The 21,112-nt window shown below is 38.6% G+C and overlaps 1 long non-coding RNA gene across 1 annotated transcript in view; it reads left to right on the top strand.

Annotated features, from left to right (window-relative positions):
- The first annotated feature begins 231 nt into the window (after positions 1-231).
- The window catches only part of LOC137155376 (uncharacterized), a 36,597-nt gene continuing 15,716 nt past the window's right edge, over positions 232-21,112 (top strand). The window contains exon 1 of the long non-coding RNA XR_010920445.1: positions 232-343. This is a non-coding gene — a long non-coding RNA (uncharacterized lncRNA). The remainder of the gene's footprint in view (positions 344-21,112) is intronic.

The following is a 21,112-nucleotide window of genomic DNA, read 5'->3' as shown; positions in this document are numbered from 1 at the left end:
AGAACTCCCACATCTCAGGTGAGTGCCTTAATCATTCAATGATAGAGTGATTCTCAGGCAATTAATATTTAATTATTCAGTTAGTTAACTAAAGTTGAACAAGAGTGACACTCGTCAGAATGTGCTACAGCCCACTTGTTAGGGCTCTCATTTAAGAGGTAGGGAATCCCTTTTCAAATTCCTTCTGGTCAGTTCCCCATAGAACTGGGATATCCCATATTCTGTATGAGTACTCTACCATCTTGTGTGGAATTAGTATGTTCAGAGCATACTGCTGGGAAAGTGCCCCACAGGTGAAGAAATGCCCCTCTTCCAATGGATTGTGCTGGTGCTTACGTGTAAGGTAAGTGTCAAGATGCCTAGAGCAAGGCAGCAATGCATATGCCCAGATGTAGAAACTTAGCTGCCCAGAGAAAGTTTACACTGAAAATGTAGGCACCAAGTGAGTTTAGGTGTCTATAGGTTAGACAGCGGCCAAGTGGAGGTTTTGTAGTTTCCCTAAATTCATTGAGGAGCTAGGCCTGAGTCTTTATGAAAATCTGTATGTTGGACAGTGAGCACTCTTGAAAATCTGGCCTAGTTAGGAAACCAAGGGTATGCCTACAAGACAATAAAAAACCTGCAGTATCAAGTCAATTGATTTGGGGTTGAGGGGCCTAGGCTGTGGGGCTAAAAATTACAATGCAGATGCTAAGGCTTGGGCCAGGCTCCAGTCCAAGACCCAACCTCTACGCTGCAAATTGTAGCCCCACAAGCTCCAGTCAGCTGACCCAAGCAAGTTGTGGCTGTGCTGCATGTATTTTATTGCAGTGTAGACATACCCTACAAGGGATTTGAGTGCTTTTGAAAATGTTGCCCCATTTGTGAGTGCTAAGTGTGTCTCCTTGACTTCAGTCTAGCGCTGGGCTGCTCACATCCCACTCCCTGGTCCCCTTCCTCCTTCCTTTATCCTAGAAAAGGGTGAGATAGTTCCTTGCATCCATCTGTCATTATCAATTTACATCTTCTGGGAGACTGACACCTTGTTTGGAAGAGGAGAAGGTGCAATGATCATGGCCTCATCTGTGCAGAAACCAGAGTCAGACCTGGGATCTTTGTCCCCTCCTACCCAAAACAAAAGCCTTTGCTGCTTGGGCTAAAGAAACTCTCAGCTGTCAGTAAACTGTTATAGCTGCTGGGTGCAGTTGATAGAAGAAGATTTGATTACACACATCAAATTCCCAACCCTGTAAAGTGCTGAGCACCAGTTGAGCTGGTGGTCATTGTCACAGTTCCAAGGTAACTGCACCTGTATTCCCCCTTGGTGGTCCCTCAAGAGTACCCACTTAAAGGTTTCTGGTTCCTCGGCTGTTACCTGTCCTAGGCAGAGGACTGCATCTCCCTCACTCCTGATAGGGATTTTTCCAGGCTGCACAGTTCCCAGTAAGCCCAGCTGCCTAAAGAGGCCAGTGTCTGCACTTTGCTTTCTCTCCGAAGGCTATGAACAGTAACTACCAGCAGTCACAAGTCACCACACAGATCTTTCTAAGCAAGCCGCTTTATTCTTAAGGTAAAAGCATTACAGAGAAAACATATTTTAAAATAATGGAAAAACCTATATGCATGCTAGAAAGCTCATCAGAGGCCACCCCCAGCTAACCTCAGGCTCTGGTAGGTGTCAGTCCTTCAAAACCCATAGCTGAGTCTTCCCTATGGTTACAAGTTCATAACTGACTCTTACTCATAACCAGAGCAGTGAATGGGTAGATCAATGTAGATTCAAAAGGCTTGGTTTCTGCATAACCAGACATGGGGGATTTGCATTAACTGCTTCCTAGATATTCCCCAGGGAATCATTTCACGCACTTATTGTCCCAAAAGTCCATTTTTGTCTGGCACATTTTCAGTGTAGTCCTCTGAACTCCCAGGTCTCCCATCATATCTGCCCCTCCCCCGCCCCCAAGAGATTACATGCAATCCCAGCCCACAATAATACATGGGATTTAACACATTTGCATTTAATACAATGTAGCCCAAAGATACTTAAATCAATTACGTCTACCAAGAATATGCAGAAATTGTCATATCTGTCACAGTTATTTCCATCATTCTGCTTTCTTAGAACTCATAAGTGAAGTGACACAGGATTTTTATGCATTAAAATACTAGTACTACCTAGATTCCTGCTGACTGATAATTGCTGCACTTGTGACTCCTTAAATTAGTCATTTGAGGGTTGAATAAGGATTAAAGTAGGTGATAGATTTACTTCTGATCTCTCAATCTTCTGTTCAAAATAGGCAGGCATATATGTGGTACGTTTTTGCACAGGTAGAAGTCTTTCCTGTGCCTTCATTAGCTAGGGAAGAAAAGGAAAAAAACAAACTAAACTCAGTTGTGGGTTTCCTTTTAATCGGAAGACTCTGTTCTAGCTTTAGTTGATGTGGAATCATCCTGCACCACTAAATTTAGCTGATTAATCCCTGAAAGAGGAAAAGGGAGAAGGAAAAGAACAGCAAAGTGACCATGTGAAAAATAGGAGCTAAGTGTTATGGGTTTGCCTCTGAAATGAGAAATGGATAGACTGCAATGTCTCTTTGGGGCACATCCCCAGGCTCATTGAAAAGGGAAAGTTCCCTTTAGTAGACCTAGTCCCTGGAACTTTTTAACACAAACACCTAAAAGCAACTCTCTAAAAGCTTTCTTTTCTCCAGATTTTTTTTTCTATACACCTTTGTCATCCTGTCATGCATAGTAACTAAAAGGCTAATTGAAATAAACAGATAGTAAAATAGTCAGTGTCACTTGTAAACCTAGTTAGATATTTTTGCGTGTTGAAAATATAGATAACAAATACATATTTACAGTAATAATGTTTTAGAAATTGAAAATATCTCTGGAGCATGTTGCAGAATTCTACCAGAACGCCTCTGTTGATCAAAATCACTATATATAATAAATGTACAAATGGTTGGGAATTATGGTAGAATTTTTGCTGGTAGCTCCAAGTTTATGTTTAAGTTCATGTCTGTTTGGGCTTGTGTAATCAAAACAAGTCTTAAAATGACAAGATTTTTGTAGTTTGTGTATATTCTTATTTGACATGGACACTACGGTATATAGAGCATGACTGACTTACAGCACCATTTTGACATAGCAGATTTAAAATAAGAAGTGAAAAAACTAATATGTAGGGACTAGGCTTTAAAGAGTTAGTGCTCTCCATTTTAATGTTTAAGCAACTGTGTTTTAAAAGGTCTAGAGTCTAAGAACCTGATTCTGATATAGCTTATACTGGTGCAAATCAGAAGTAATTTCAATGATGCCATTGTGCTCGCTACACCAGCATATAACTGGAATAAGAAGAATAACAAGATCAAAATGATGATGGGAAAGTAAAGTTTTAGGCCCCAATTTTGAATGAATCTGATGCAGATATAGGGTCCCCATCTGCATACGACTCATTGCAAGGTCAAATACTTGATTTGTATATAATAAACATCTCTAACTTCCCTGCTGGATAATACTTACATTTAAATTATTTTCTCCAAAATATATCTGAACCTCCATGAAGAGATCAGATTATTTTCCATATGGTGGTGTAATCAATTGGCCTGGCTTTATTCTCGCTATCTTCAACACAGTGAAATACAAAAAAAAAATGGTGATAAGTAAACCTGTTAAAGTGATTACAAATATTATTGCAAGCTTTCAAGCTGGTTGTTCATGAGTTATTTATTAAACCACTTTGTCCTCCTCCACAGTTGGATCTGTGCCACTTGAGATTTTAGATCTCTTGGCTTGACTGGGAAATATTGTAGAATTTTAACCAAGCAAACTTCTCATTTTAATAATTGCTGCAAGAAACCGTTAGGAATGACTCATTCTAAATGAGGACATCCTAATATTTCAATGTTAATATCAACTGACTATATTAGACAATAAGTACAAACAGATCAGTAAATTAGTGAATAGATACTCATCTAGAAATCTCTTTTATCACAAAAGAAAAGTCTATAAAGTCGAAACCTTGCGAAAAGCATGGCATGGCTTCTGTGGGCTAGCAGATAAAATAGTTCAGTATGAAGCACTTACTACTGTGCCCCTTTTGCTGATCTCTGATTCACTTCTGAAGCTCATCATAAGTTAAATGAATTTGTTTACATTCTGACCTGGTATTTGTCAACTTTATTTTTGGTATGATGTAATTGGAGTACTTGCAGTTTAATATAGAGATGTCTCTTAATCAGAACCCATTATTTGAAGTCCCTTCTGCCCTCAAGCTGGAAGATGAAATGCACTGGCAGATAAAGTGGATCACAGAACGTAACCTCTCTAGAACCTGCAAACCCTTATACAAGTAGTCCTTATTCATGTCCCAATAAAACTATTAATTAATAGTCACATTAAAACCAATTAGAATATCCATGTAGGTATGTGGGAATTACACTTCATCATCATTGTATCTGAGTTTGGAGAGTAAGGTTTCAAAACGTGACTAGTTTTGCAAGACTACACTCAACTTGCCTATTATGATCTGAATTCTTTGCACTTCCAAAACTCATTGGCAGTTGAAAGGGAGCAAAGAATAAAGGTTCAGGCTTTATTGGAACATGGGAACAATTTCTGTACAAATTCTCCCCAATCTTCATTCATTCATAGAAAATGAAACCCTGATCTGAACTGCTCCAACCCAACAGAGAATTCTAAAGGTCAGAACCAAAATTTACTTCTTTGGACCATTTCTAATTTAAATGAAAATGAGGGGCCAAATCGTGCGGTCATTACTGAATTAAGCTTGCACTGAGGTTAATGGGAGTTTGAGAGTAATGTAAGATTACACTACTGTGTGTCTTTGACATTTATTGGCTGCACACATTTTGAGGAGTAGTGAGAAGGTGGACATATGGATCTGGGCTAAGAGAAGTGCAGAAAAGAGAAGGCAAATCCCTTGTTTGCCTAGTCCAGTGTTTCTCAACCTTTTCAGTAGGTGACTAGAGTTGGTCTGGAATTTAACAAAAGTTTTTCATTGGAAAATGTTGATACATTCCCAAGAAAAGTTTCATTTTGATGAATCAGTTCTGACAAAACAGGAAAGGTTTCTTAGGTCCAGGATGGAAGTTCTGGTTAAGAGAGACCACCCTGTTCATCCTGGATCAAGGTCCCCGCTCTGAATTAGGTAGAGCAGGGACTTGAACTTAAGTCTCCTGCTTCTTTTATGAGTGTCCTAACCACTGGTGGGTAGATGTGTGGGGTTCCCTCTCTTCCTCTTCCTGGTTTCTCATAAATTTTTGAAAGCGTTTGTTCTGCTGCAGAATGGGAAATGTTTTTCAAAATGTCACTGTGGGAAAACAGTTTCCCACCCAGCTCTATTGGAGACCTCTTTATTCAAACTATTGACCTGCTGACATTTACATTTTTTTACTGTCAATTTTACAGTATCAGAGATAACAATAAGCCCTAGTAATTTATTTGTGCATGCGCACCTGTGTGTGCATGTGTTAAGAGCTTGACCGAGGACGCTTGATGTTGAAGATGTGTGGGGAATAAGGGAGCAAGATTCTCTTTGCTTTTGATGATGAAAAGATTTCCGATACCTGGGTCGTGACCTCTCTGATTTCCTTTCATGACCAACTGGTTGCGTAATGCTGGCCTAGATCATACAGAAACTCATTCAGGGAGATCCAGGTATGGGTGATATAGTCAGCAGCTCTTCATTCAATTTTGCCTTCTATGTGAGGCAAAGTGTCACGAATCACTGCAGAGTACATCTTTGATAACTTGCAGAGGTGCTTTATTTGTTCTGTGGAATTATCTTTCTTTGTGGCTTTCATTTGTAAATGGTTTTTTCTTCTCATTTTAGCCTACCTGTCACTTCCAAATTCTATAGGTTCTTGCTCACCAGAAACAAAACTAAGCAGCCAGTTCACTTACCTCAGACTTGTTAGGTTTTTATCATGATTGTGCATTTACCTAAGGGGGCCCTGATCTCAATAAGAATTAATTTCACAAGTTGAGTGCAAAATCAAATATACATCTTTAAGTGCATGTAAACCAAATGTTGTTAGAATGAAATATCAAATTCAAATTCCACCACAGGAATTCTATCAGACTTCTTTATAACATTAATGAATAAGTAACCTTAATTCTGGCATTTCCTTCCTGTTCAATCCTTGACTTTGCAATCTGGGCCAAACAGAGAGTGAGAATGATTGCCTTAATCAGCAGGCTATAGATTCTCACCATCTCTCATGCCCAATGAATATTTAAGTATTTATACACAGTGGACCAGCTTTCACAAAAGAGAGATTGAGAGCAGCCCACCGCTGCCCCCAGATTTCCTGTAGCCTGCTGATTTCAGGCACTCACCTGGGAGATAGGAGATGTGGATTCAAATCTTCTCTCTGTCCGATTCAGAGGAGGGATTTTGATCCTCTTTTATCCCCCATACAGACATCTGCCTCTTGAGCTAATTGATTAAATGACTGCAAAATTAAATTGTCATCTTCTATTTGGATTGGAACTAGAGGGGGTTGAGATGTTTTGCCCATGAATTTCACAGATATTGCTGACAGCAGAGGAGTGGTGAGATTCAGGAATGTTGGCTTCTATTCCAGCCTCTGAATGGGAATGTGCTCTAACTGGCATGGATTATTCCGCCTGTTTCCTCCTGTTCCTGTCCTTTCTCTTCCCCAACCATGACTCATCTCAGTCCCATTCTCCTCACTCAGACAGTCCTAGTTGCTATACTTCTTAATTTCTCATTACAGTCCCAGTCTTCTTGCATAGCCATTGCCAGTCTGTTTACCTACCAGGTCTGTATCCCCATTCTCCGTGCCCAGCTGGTCTTTCTCTCCACTCCCTGTCTCCTTGTCCAACTTGCCTCTCTCCCTCACCCTGGCCTCCAGTCACCCCTCCCCCATGGCACATGTTCCTTGTCCTCACTGACTCCCAGTCTCCTTCTCTGGGTTCCTTCTCCGATTTCAATATCCCACCCTCTCAGTGGCTCCTTGTTTCAGTTTCTTTGCCCAGCCATTCCCAGTTTAACTCCCCCTCACAACCTGGCTCTTCATCAGTTCTGTTTTACCTCCTCCTACCCCAGTGGTTTTCAGTCATCTTGCTTAAGCACTTCCAATCTTCACCCCATGGCTCTTCATCTAAACTTCATCTATCCCCCCCACCACTAGTTAGCTCCAGTCCTCTCCTGTTTTCCTCCCTAGCTCCCAGTCTGTTTCCTTGCCCAGCCATCACAGCATCTCCCCACCCAACTTCCCTCTTTTTCATTCCTACCAGTCTCAGCAAGGGGTATAGAAGGAAGGTGGGGGACACGTTGCCCCGATCTTCTTTTGACCCTTGTGGACTGGTTCTTTTTCCCTCTGCATCTGAATCAGGCAGTTTCCTCCTCCACCCTGCCTGGGCACCAACAGAGTTGGAGTGGGGTCACTGAGAGCACAGGACAGACAATCTCCCTGTTCTCAGTTCTGGTACCCTCCCTTGTGCAGCCCACACCAGTGTATAGGAGCAATTGCAGGGAAATTCCTGCTGAGCCCCAGGCTGGAACATGCCCAGTGCAGATGGGATCTTCAGGGAATTTACCTGAAAATCTCTACTGAAGATGTGCAAACTAATTTTTTCCAAAAGCTTCTAAATTGGCCAAATTGAGACAATTTTCATGAGGATGGCAAAAGCCACATCCCTGACACAAAGGCCATGTGTCTGCCACCTTCCAAGGCCAAACACTGGATGCTGGACCTTGTCAAAAGGCCCCTGGGATTTTTTTTAACATGAGCAATACATTTTTCCTTGCGTTGTTCTTGGAAATGGCTGAGCCGTTTTGGCTGAAATAAAATAATGACACATTGTGTGTGAGTATCTTAAGGCAAATGGAAAACTTCAGCCCAAATGGGTTACCTTTTGGTGGTTATAAGCAACTGAAAACAGGGTCTTATGATGGGCAGTCTTAATAGGGGATGATAACGGTCCTGCTTTTAATAAGCAGTTGCAAGAGAAGGCTAGCGATGTGCGCCACACAAACCCTAGGGATGACATTCTGTTCTGTGCCTCTAAAAGGTGCAACACTAGTACAGAATTCACAGCCCATATGGAGTGGAGGTTAAGGTGAGTTTAATGATCCATCTTTGCATCCTTCTGATCTTGGTTTGCTCCGGGGGTCTGTCTAAGTTTCAACAGCTACCTGCAGTGCTGTCTGGAATATTTGCTGCACTGCATACGACAGCCCAGGCCCACCCACTTCACCAGAGCTTACAAGGGGATCCTTTGAAGGCAGCCTTACGGCTGTCTTCTACAATGCATGCAACAGGGAAATCCTCCTCCAGGTGCGTATGGAGCTTTTAGGATCCCTGTACACTACTTTAGGCCTTTCTTTGCACTGGGGGAGACCAGAAGGTTGGTAAGGATCTCACCAGCAATGTCTATCTTTGGCAGAGCATGTGGGGTCGCCCTAGAATGATCTGCTCTCACTGGACTCATCTGTACAACACTCCTCTCTCTCTGAAGTGAATGCTGAGTGTGACTGTGCCACACCATTTTACAAAGTAGGGCAGCAAAAGTGGATGCTTTGAACCACTCCTGAAATTGCTCATACCCTTTTTGGCACAAAGTAGCTTGTTTGTCTTAAAGCAGGATAACTTTTTTCCAACATACTAATGAAAACCTCTACTGATTTGCATATCAAACCTCATCCCTGTCTACCACACATGCCTCACACTGTTCAATCAGTTTAGCCAGTGGATGTGACTCTCAGCCTGAAGGGATATAGCATTTTCCCCTTTTATTTAGTTTTTGGGAGAAGAAAGCATTAATCAATCCAGAATTATCTTGGTCACATGGCTCATCGCATTTTGCACAATGTTTCTAGGTACGCTAGTTTGTTACGTCTGTGGCTAGAATCATTCCTCAGCTTTACTCCAATGTCAAAGAAGAACTACATGATTATTGAGTGAGGAATACACGTAAATACATACCACCATCACTTGTTTTTATTTGAGGCAAAAAATCTGTTTTTGAAGTCCTTTTGGATGAAACCCTATAATGACTTATTAACTTGGATGGTTACAGGAAGAATATAAGACCTTTCTGTCACTTCCATTTACCATTATTTCCAGTGATAGAAAAATTGCTTACGAGTGCCACATGCTACACAGCTATTACAACACACTTTAGCAGTGACCCTAGGAAATTATTCTTTTCTATCAGGCTAAAATCTTGTGCCCAGCATGAGTACTTTGACTGGACAATCTGGTTCTCTGTGGGGAGTAATGCTCTTCTCCCTCCCACTTAGGCACATAAACCTCCATGCTTAGGATCAGGAGCAGAAAGACTTTGAGGCTGTTACTCCATTTTAAACAGGCTCCATGGCCCAAATACTTCTGTGATGTTGGGAAAGGACCTGAGGACCAGTGTAGCAGTGGCTTATTTGCTGTGCCCTCAATGAGCAACTGCATGTCACGTCAGGAATCCCAGTGGAGTTCATCTCTGAGGTATGTGTAGGAAATATACCCATCCTTACAGGCTTCCGGCATCCTGCTTCCTTGCTAAGGAAGAGGACATCCTCTCTGTCAGAGTATCTCCTCTTTTGGGGGTGGGGGAGTGGCCAGGAATTGGGTCAAAACACAGAAATTGCAGAAATGTAGAATATTTAATCCAATAGTCTTATTTTTTTTGAGGAATATCCTAATCCTATGTTTTCATGATACCAGAGGTAACATTCCTAAAGACTGTAGAGATTATAAATGGCTTTGTTGTTAAAACACCTAACTGGGAGACAGAAAATGTGCATTCTGTTCTCTGCTCTTCCACAGAATGCCTTGGGTGAGTCAGTAAATTTACAGAATTTCAGTTTCCCCATCTGTAAAATGGGACTAGCAATACTTGCCTATGTCAGAGAACCATTATTCATTAATGTTTTTAAAGTGCCATGAGATTTGAAGTGCAAAACGTTCTCAGAAGTACCTGTGACTAATACAACTTTTTGGAGAATCAAATAGCAAGCTGAGCCAAATTTCTCATCAACTTTTCTTTCAAAACTACCCTGTTTGAGAAGGAACAAATGACATGCAAAGACATATTTGAGATCTATTTTACTAGAATATTCCGTTATCCAACAGCATGAGTGGTTAAAAAAGAACAACCTACAGCTCAGACTTAAATCACCGGATTAACTTCTGAATTATTTATAAATCCATTCCCTAATAAACTAGTCATTCCTTTTTATGAAGTAGGTAAGTAAAACACATCTATTCATCTGTTCGATCAGGGATCTAAAAAAATCTATTCATCCATCCACTCTTTTACAGTAATGACTGCTATAAAGAAGAGCATTATGTGGAAGTCAGCAGCAGAATAGACCATCCTTCGCATTAAAATAAATTAATCCCTTTCCTTGTTAAACAAACATGATCAATAATATTCCCAAAGAGAAGCAATTTAGCATTCATTTTATTTCAATTAATTATTCTCTGTCTTTTGCTTTTTAAAGCTTCCCTGACCTTCAGTCTTTTGTGTTTGGTCCGCAATGGATATCTTTGTTTCTTTTATTGCCCTGTGGCAAGCATCAAGCTATGCTAAAACTGTTTTTTGTATACAGAAAAGTTAAAGAAAGAATGATTGACAGTTCTGTGACTGCTTTTGCCTTGATTCTAGGAAAAAAGTCGAATTAGTAAGTTGTTTATGGTTTGTTTAGTTTTTTTTACCACTCATGCTTTTTTATGTTAGATTAGTCTAATGAGAGAGAATATTTGAGATCTATTCATTTCAGTTTTGTTTCTTTTCAACAAGTTAGTCTTGCAACAATCTTTTTTTTTCTTTTGCTCATGCACAATAAACAGAGTGTCTCAGCATGCGTTTGAAAGATGGGAAACATATCAAAATTGGCATCCCTTGTATTCTGCAGTTTCATGTATTCATTTCTTGCTGCAGAATTGTACCTCAGAATCTGTTTTCACATATAATTGTTTCCACCCTTATAGCTGCAAAGATGACCTTCAGATTGTGAACTGACTGTGAACCAATGCAGTGTTGTCTTTTTGCGTTTGCGGAGAGCCCAAAACAAGAGCTCTGAGTGGTGTGAACTTGCCCAATTCCTTTGAATTAGGACACTGGATGTAGTGACTTCCTGTGGCATCACTGAAAAAATGCCAAATTGCATTATCATGATTAACAAATTTTGGCTGCAGAATTCCCCATTTTGCAGAAGCCAGTTGTCATATTTTCTTTTGTTTTCTTGCTATTCCAAGCCCTCCCCTGCAGCAGCCTCTTGCTCTCCAGCTGTCCCTAGAAGTTAGAATTCATTGGATTACAGTGTCAGCTTCCCTAGCGCTGACAGAACATTTTTCAATGGAGCAGTTTTCCACTTGAAAATTCTGATTTGATGGAACTAAAATGTTCCATGGTAACACGCAGAAACCATTGGAAACCAACTAGACATTCTGCCTGTCTGGTTTCCTGCCAGCCCACTGGCTGATGGGATGCCCACCTATCCAGGATCCCCAGGCTGCCTGGTTCTCTGCCTGCCCAGCTCCTCAGCCAAAAAAGTTTTCATTCTGAATTGGAATGAACAGTCAGAAATGCAAAATTTCCCACTGGATAGAAATTCAGTTTCCTGCACAGCTCTATATTTCTCACATCTTCTCATGAGACCAGGCAGGATGGGTGTAATGAGCCAGAGCTGAAGACTAGCCTGCAACCAAGGAACAAAGGAAATAGAAGCATAGGCTGGTGCTCAGTTCAATGGAGAATAGTGTACTAGACAAAGGAAATGAGCCATAAAGCTAGCACACAATATTCCACTTACCTGGCACAGATGATGGGGTGGGGAGGGGGGAGATGAAGGTTCTAAGCTGGGCTTCTTGGACAACACTGTTAGCAGAGGCCAATAGAGATGGGCCACTTGGAGAGTGTACTAATAATAAAAAAAAAAAAAAAGTCCAACATTGAAAATAGTCACTGTTGTAACTAATTGTAGCTGAGTATGCATTTTTGTAGTGGTGGGAGAATGGGAATTAGGGTTTTTTTTTCATGGAGAGAGAATAAATATTGCTATGGAATTTAAGGGTTCTTGCCATAGAATTTAAGGGTCCTTGTCACAGAATTTGGTCTCGTGTTGTGGAGTACATGGACTCCTAAACATGTAATATTTAAAGTCTTATTTACCATTTATCCCTGTGTTTTTTTTTTTTTGTTTTTTTTTCAAATGAGCACAAATCCAGTGGCTCTGAAAGTCAAAAAGTGTGTGAGAGACTGTGGAAAATTAAATTAGTAAATTCATACATAAAGTTTAAATAAAATGTTCTCTTTTGAGTAGTCTTTAAGCACAAGCCAGTTCTACCTCATCCTGGGCAGAATGCCAGTTCTGCCTTCAAATGGGAACCATTCCAGAATTATAATACAGAACAGCCTAAATCTATTAGTTGCTTGCAAAAAAAAAAAATTGTTCATATAGTTCTTGATATCTGTCTAAATTATATGTTAGGAAAAATATATATGAATAATACATTTATACATGTATTTGAAGCAAAAGAAGCTTAAAGGGCAAAAAAAGAGAGAGAGATTCCACAGAAAGCGCTTGAAAGTAGCAGTTATAACCAGTTGTCCTGGGTTTACGGAGAGAAATTTGAATCTAAAAATTCTACTAAAGATTTTGACCAAAGATTAATTTAAATTGTTTGAAATGAAACGAATATTCTAACATAATTCATTTTAAGCAATGTGTTTCACAATTAAGCATGACGCTCTACTCTTCTGACACCCTATTATAACTAGTACATATTACTTCTCTATTACTTAAAATGGTTAACTGTAGAACGTGGTAGCAGAGTACAAGGTGATCATAATTCTGCCTCCTTACATGCATTTATAAAATCATGTTTATTTTAAGGGATTTATTCACACAGCAATACTTCAGGATTTACATACACATACTTCTGTCTCACATTCATTTGAAAAAAAATGCTCTTGAGGGCCAGATCCTGTTTCCAGTTAAGTTAATGGGAGTATTGACTAAGTCATCTCCAAATTATTTGAATCTAAGGAAGTATAAAGTAGTAGTTTATTATTATGGAAAATTAAAAGTAATCAGAGTACGTGTAAATGTGGCTAATCTGCATGGATTAAATAAACATTTTTATATTTTCTTTAGACAAAAACGCTGCAATGTATAGTGTTATATCCTGTTACACATTTGTTACACTGCCAAAGGTTATGAATTTTCAAAGCATCTTAGTCATTTAAAGCTTGTTTGGCTGAAAGAGGATATTTTCAAAACAAAATAAAAAACCAAAAAACAAAAACCAACAACTTCAGCCTGAGGCAGAATGTAGCATGGAAGATTTCCACTTGAATGGTTAGTTTGGCAAAGTTTATAAATGTCTTTATACAGAGTCATTGAAGAGGACAAAGCACACAGATGCTTGTTTGAAAATGTAAGAAGTAGTGATGAAGGGTGGGATTATTTTCACAGGGATAGCAGGAGCTGACCTCTCAATAGCATGTGTGTATTAATACTCAATAATGTATTAATAATTTATATCACAGTATTGGGACTGGGACCGGGACCCTACTGTGATGGGCACTGTACTGAAAAAGAAAAGAGAAAGAAAATCTTACAGGCTAAATTCTTTTCCTTTCCTCTTTAAAATTCAATATGTAATGTTAGTTTCAAAATATAGGAAAACTCTGTTCATGTTTTTTTACTTTGGTATATTGATCTGGAAGAGCTAATATGGCTAACATGCTCTGACTTTGTGGCTTTTTATAATGGCAGCATCTGAATCCTTTATTAGTCAATCAGATTGTTCTCTCATTTCTGGCGATTTTGCAAAATGAACTCATACTTGTGATTTGTCAAGTTTCTCTGATGAAGTTGTTGTATATCCGCTCTTTGATTTAACAAATTGGCTGGCTTTCTAAGCAGTTTCTCATGTCAAAGGGTCTGATTCATTAGAAATTAGGCCAGCTATGAAGTAATTCTGGACTTTGCTCAAGGAATAATTGTAAATGTACAATACTGTACAAAAATCTCTATTGATGGTAAATTGATCTGCCTTTTCATTGTGTAAATATCCTTCAGTTATAGTCCCCACTGTTAAAGACCATCAAAAGAAGCAGGACCTACAGACATACTGACGTGTCTCTAACAACAAGGTTGAGCAACGAAAGAGCAGTATTGTACTATACGATTAAATTATAGAATAATATAGAGTCTGAAGGAATCAGGCTGAAAGGGATTGAAAACCGCCGCTAGAATTCTAACTAAATTAAAAGGACTTTCAAGCTCTGTTTTCAAACACTTAAGCATATGCTTAACGTTACTTCTGAGAGTACATCCATTGAAATCTATGGGTTTATTCATGGTAGTAAAGGTAAGCATGTGCTTAAGTGTTTGCAGGATCAGGGCCCTAATGGCAGCAGTATTCTCTGCTTGTCCCACCCTGTGAGGTGTTGAGATCAGCAAGATAACTCATACTAGCTCACTGAGGCAAGTAGTGGTTGTTAAATGCCGTTCTGAATATTGAGGATAGTGGTGGTAGCTCTCTAGAGAGAAGCTACATTTTGGTGCAGACTGATCCTAAGGCAGTCATAAAGCAAGAAGACCTGGACTAGTAATAAAACCAAATCCCAGGAAAGGAGTGACTTTTTAACCTCATTTAGAGTGTATGTATGCTTTCGTTAGATTAGGATGGAAATTTCAGCAATATATGAGCACCACATTATAACAAAACCATAAGCTTATATGATGATCTTAGTTTCGCTCATGATATACCTGGCTTTTAAAAATTTTTGTCTCTGGGAACTCATTGTTTCAGTGACTTTGATAGATTCATAGATTACTTTCACCGTTTAAAAATGTACTCTTTATTTTCAGTCAGAATTTGTGTAGCTTTAACTTCCAGCCATGGGATTGTGTTATACTTTTCTCTGTTAGATTGAAGAGCTCATTATTAAATATTTGTTCCTCATGAAGCTACTTATAGACTGTAATAACAAGAATGGGAAATAATTTTTTCACTGAATTTATTTTTACAAAAAAAGTGGCTTTCCTCAAGTAGAACTCTTTCCACTTCCAAATATAAATGATTATTGTTGCTAGTAATTTTATTTACTTTTGTGACTAAGTCCAAGAAAAGAGGACTTAGATGCCTTTTTGTTACCATCTAGTTTTCTGCCATCTTAGAGCTGCCTTCTGATTACTTTTATTTGGCTTACTGCCAAATACTACAATGCTTTTGTACCCTTCAAGGTTATTTAGAAATCAGCCATATAATTCTCCATTTGGTGCAGCTCCTCTAGTGGTAGCAAAGGTGGAAGATGTATGAACAAGGTGGTCAATTGATAACCTAAGCCCTGCCTACACTACAGCTTTCACCATTGCTAGTGCTGGTGGAGCTGCATCAGTGGAAACCTGTCTGACTCTTTTTCCCTGGAGGAAAAAGGGTGTAACTTGTGTATATGGTTGTGCTGTTTGTTGACCATGGGTAGGGATTCCGCCCACACAGAAATCCACATATACTGACTTACCACTGCACTAATGTATAGCATTTTCATTGTTTGTATCTGTACCAATAAATCGTTGATGTCCATATCTGTTCCATTAGATGATGTCTTGCTCATTTTTATTAGGTAGATGGCATAAAATATGGACAAAATTAATATATTTGACAACTTATTGTTGGTACCTCCGTTTCTTGGGAAAATGAAGGATATGGTTTCTTATGCGTAGTAAACCCTGTCATCTCCTGATGCATACAGATGCAGTCACATAATTTAGAAGAATTTGGTACAGTCAGTAATATTTCTTAAGTTACTTTAATTAGAATAGTAATTAAATCCCCCCACTCCCATTATAAACATATTAACAACAGGAGGACGGATCAAATATATTTATCTATAAATCATAAATATCAGAACACTTTTTGCTTGAGAGTGCAAGGCTTTCTTATGATAAGCACTATGTAAAATAAGTCTCAGATCAAACATGGTAAAGCGTTTCAATCAGACTTGTAAGGCATTTTCCTCTGAATTCAATGTTATAGTTCTGAAAGCTGTATCGTTTATTTTGTCGCAAAAGGCACATGTCTTTTTCAGATAGCCATTGTGAATGTCCATTTCAGAAGCAAGTGTACAAAGCCATTAAGAGGTCACTTTCAGGGCAAAATGAAAGATGAATTTTGGGGGAGGTCTTGGAAGAATTAAAACGTAAGAGCAATAAGACATGTAGATAGACAACAGTAAGAATACAAATAGTCTGAAGAAGACCATCCTAGAATACAAATGAGGTCAGTAAGATATAGCAAGGTTAGTAAGATACCCTTTACTTTGCATAGTAAAAGAAAAGTTCCTTACTAAAAATGTTACTTCATTGGTATATAAAATGCATATGGTATAATGTGCACACTTACAATATTTCTTAATTAGGAATAAAATGAAAGATTAATAGCCATCATATTTTAAACTAAACTAAAAATGTACTCTACATTCACAAAAAAAGTAAAGTACACATGTTTAAATATAGCTGTGCATGTTTTGCATATGGGAAATATTCTGTGTGCAGCGCTCCAATCCACAGTGCTTCTCATCATTTATTTTAATGTACTAAGGACGTCCTCCAAAAGCTCACTGAAGTTAATGGAAAGGCTCTCATTGACTTCAGTTGGCTTCTAATAAGGCCCTATCTATGTGACTGTCAGAGTCCAGGCAACTGCACTTGTATTCCCCCTTCATAGGACACCAAGGCACTCACTCTAGGCTCTCAGCTCCTGAGTCATCTCCTCTCTCGGGCGGAGTCCCATGTCCTTTTCCCTCCTAATCAGGGTTTTTTCTAAGCTACACAGTTCCCTATTTACTCTGTGATATCCCCAGCAAGTCAGACTGCATAAACAGGACAGTGTCTGCACTTTACTCACTCTCTTCAGAGGCTATAAACGGTGTAATTGCTCACAGTTATAAGTTACCACACAACTCTTTCTAGGCAAGCACATTTATTCTTAAGAAGAAAGCATTACAGAGAACATTAAAAACCATATACACTCATGCCAAAAAGTTTACCAAAGATCACCTCCACTTTCTCACATTCCACATTGGGATTTTGTTGTGATTGCATGCACAAGTTAGACTTTCCATTATACATGTTGAGACTTTGATCTTCAGATTCTGAGAACTGGTAATCAGTAGACAATGGTTCCTTCCTCAGGGCATAACTTCAAAAGGCTGGGTTTTTGCATACGGGAGGGGAGGAATTTGCATTCATCTTCTCCTAGATAATTCCCAGGAAATCCACTGAAGACACATTGTCCCAAAGAACATTTTTATCGGCCACATTGTTCAATGTAGTCTTTTGAGCAGCCAGGCCAACAATAATAAATCTTTGCACTCAATACAAGAGAGTCCAAAGATACTGAAATATAATTCAATAAAGTTTTTCAAGGACATTGTAGGAGGCTGGCTTTCTAGGCAACAAAATGGCAGATGAAATTCAATATTGATAAATGCAAACTAATGCACATTGGAAACATAAAATGATGGGGTCTAAATGAGCAGTTACCATTCAAGAAAGAGATCTAGTCACTGTGGATAGTTCTCCGCAAACATCCACTCAGTGTGCAGCGGCAGTCATAAAAGTTAACAGAATGTTGGGAATCATTAGGAAAGGGTTAGATAAGAAGATAGAAAATATCATATTCCCTCTTTATAAATCCATGGTACACCCACACCTTGAATAATGCATGCAGATCTGGTCAGCCCATCTCAAAAAAGATATATAGGAATTGGAAAAGGTGTGGAAAAGGGCAACTAAAATGATTAGGGGTATGGAAAAGCTTCCATAGGAGGAGAGATTTAATAAAACTGGGACTTTTCAGCTTGGAAAAGAAACTATGAAAGGGGATAAGATAGAAGTCTATAAAATCATGAGTGATGTGGAGAAAATAAAAAAGGAAGTATTATTTCTGCCTTCTCATAACACAAAAACTAGGGGTCACCAAATTAAATTAATAGGCAGCAGGTTTAAAACAAACAAAAGGACAGTATTTCTTCACACAACACACAGTCAACCTGTTGAACTCCTTGCCAGAGGATGTTGTGGAGGCCAAGATATAACAGGGTTCAAAAAAGAACTGATAAGTTCATGGAGAATAGGTCCATCAATGGCTATTAGCCAGGATAGGCAGGCATTGCTGTTTGCCAGAGGCTGGGACTGGCCAATGGGATGGCTGACTTGATGATTACCTGTTCTATTCATTCTCTCTGAAGCACCTGGCATTGGCCACTGTTGGAAGATAGGATACTGGGCTAGATGGATCATTGGTCCTATCCAGTATGGCCGTTCTTATGAGATTGTCACATCTGTCACAACAATCATGCACTGTAGTGTTACATTAATTTTCAGGAGATTCACACATGTTAAGAAGGGGAAAAATTAGGAGCTTTTTAAAAGGAAAAGAAAAAACTACACAAATAATTCCTAAAATAGGATCAAATTCTATTACTTGTATTACTGAAACAACATTGTGAATAGTAAAAAGTTACAATTTAGCTATATAGATTTTTATCTTTTAAAATGGATTATATTGTTTCTAGGGATACTTATAGCTGAGTTCTAGCTACCTGTGTAAACCCAGATTCACTCCATTGACTTAGTATTTACAGTAAATCTAATATGCACAATGTGTTTTTTAAAAATGCAGAATACTTTTGGAAGATATTGTTATCTGTGCTACTCTGAATTGCTATATATTTAATACCACTGACTGAATACTTTAAAAAAAAAAAAAAAAAAAGAGTAGCTAAAACCTTTTTTTCAATGAAAATTTTTATAACTTGCTTTGGTACTTTGACTTTTTTTGCATAGATGATTTGTCTTGGTCTTCAGGAATGCTCACAGAAAGTGAAGTTCACACAGACATTTGCAGTGGCAGTATTCTGTTGGCTATTGCAATCTAATTGATTTCCCTTCTCCTGTTTTTTGACGTTTGCCCTACAAATAGGGAGTAGAACCATGTCCAAGCCCATATGCATTTCCAAATAAAGAGATTATTAAGCAGAAAGCCTGAAGGATTTTCTAATGTAATTTTTCATTTTGTTATGTGAATTAAATTTTTATTTGCAAAGGCTAGTTAAGAAAACAACTGATTACCTCTTTCTCTTAAGTCAGGTCTATCTTTTCCCTGTGTCTGATTAGTTTTCTATGATTTAATAACATGGGCCCTGATCCTCCATTATGATACACATAGACAAAGCAGTCTGTACACATAGAAACACTTTGGCTTCATCTGGGCTCTGAGGGAGCTTAGGAGTCTGCACGCAAGGATTTCAGTGCAAGACCTGGGGCCTTGTGTTTAACAAGAGACATAGGACAGGGAAACCTAAACGTTGCCTATGAAAGACAACAACATTGCTTCCTTCTTGTGTATCATGTTTTCCCCTTCTGCTAATTTTCCCCACTTCCCACCTTTCCTGCTTCCTTTTCAATTGTCTTTCTTTGCTTTTCTAACCCCATGGTTATTCCTCACCAGGAAGCTTTTTAGCTTAAATTTGAAAATGAAATAGAGGGATGACGTCTTAAATTTCTGTTTCAACCTAATTTATGAGGGCTTGATCCTGCACCATTAACATCCATGAGAGTTGAATGAGAGCTGAATCAAGCCCATGAGAAGCATTTGTCATCCTAGCAGTGGTCAATGTGCTGATGCAAGCCTTGGGGAACCATTATAAATATTTGACTTGAGAATAATTGATATGATTTCTTGCTTGCCTTCCTACTCCCTCACATGCATACAAAGCAAATGAATGAGAGAAACAGTGTTAAAATATGAAACAATAATGCAAAGGAGATAATATAACAATTTAGAAAAATCATAGTAATTTGTATGCATCAGACAACATTACTTTAGATGCACAGTTATAAATCCTATCGGGAGAGGATTAAAATAAACATGTTTCTTTCCGAATGCTTAAGTTAGATATGAAAGCCATTGCAAATGAAGATACCATGAAAGCAAAATGTAAGACTAAGCGCTTATGATATTTTGGGCAAGAATATTTGGAATAATTTATGCAAATTAAAGGCAGAGTTATTTTGGTCCCATTTCTTTTCAGAAATATGTGACCCTCAGGAAAAACATGAGAATTATTAGGCTAAGGATTCAATGGGGATGGAGCATGAATTACCCGTATGTCACTAGAGAGTTTGCCTCCAAGCCAGGGCTATGTTGCTTTGGTGGGGTCGTATGGGGAAGCACTCATTTCTTATGTTTTTTTCTACACTGCCCTTGCTGTGTGGATAACAAGTTCAGTTCTTCCAATACGTGTAATAGTGTGCAGAGGTTTTTTTGGTTGACCCTCTGTTAGAACTTTGCTTAATTGTTGCTGTCTTGTGGCAGTTGGGACACTGAAATTAATCAAGCCACACTGATTTGCTCCAGCTGACTATCTAGCCCACGGCAGAGTCCAAACATACTCCCCTTCCTGTGATTTTTGGTATTTATCAGTAATTCAAATATTCAGAACAGAAAAAGTAAATCAATGACGCTAAATTGATTTTTACCAGCTGATAATCTGTCCCATCTAGTGAAGATTCTTTTCAGAGCTGGGTGGGGACTTGGAACTGCTCATAATCTTCTACTTCTCAACAGTACTAAATTCATTTTTTAAAAGAGCATTTAGAAGAAAATTCTGACTTTGCATAAGAAAAAACATACTTCTGTAATCTGTCTGAATTTCAGGAAAAGAAATAATGATATATAATACTTCATAGAAGATTAGGGTTGGAAGGGAACTCAGGAGGTCAACTAGTCCAACCCCTTGCTCAAAGCAGGACCAACCCCAACTAAATCATCCCAGACAGGGCTTTGTCATCCATCCTAGAGAGAGTATGAATGAGATTAGGTTAATAGAAAGACAGCCAATCAATCAGAAAATCCTTTTACTATTTGTGATACTTAGATAAATCAATTCAATATTCTCCTCTCCAGTAGAGAAAGGAAGACCAAAATATATAGCATTGCATAAAGAGGTGTCCCAAACTGTATTTTAACATAAATTTAATCATTCATTAAAAAAAAATCCAGTTCATGAAGTGGCAACAAAGTAGCATGTCTGTAAATTATTAGTATAATCTGAT

The sequence above is a fragment of the Emydura macquarii genome, unplaced genomic scaffold (genome assembly GCF_026122565.2).
Source record: "Emydura macquarii macquarii isolate MOO-44397 ecotype Brisbane River unplaced genomic scaffold, CSIRO-AGI_Emac_v2 contig_1353, whole genome shotgun sequence".
Classification (NCBI taxonomy): Eukaryota; Metazoa; Chordata; order Testudines; family Chelidae; genus Emydura; species Emydura macquarii.
The sequence above is the reverse complement of the archived record's forward strand: the minus strand, read 5'-3'. Positions and strand labels throughout refer to the sequence as shown.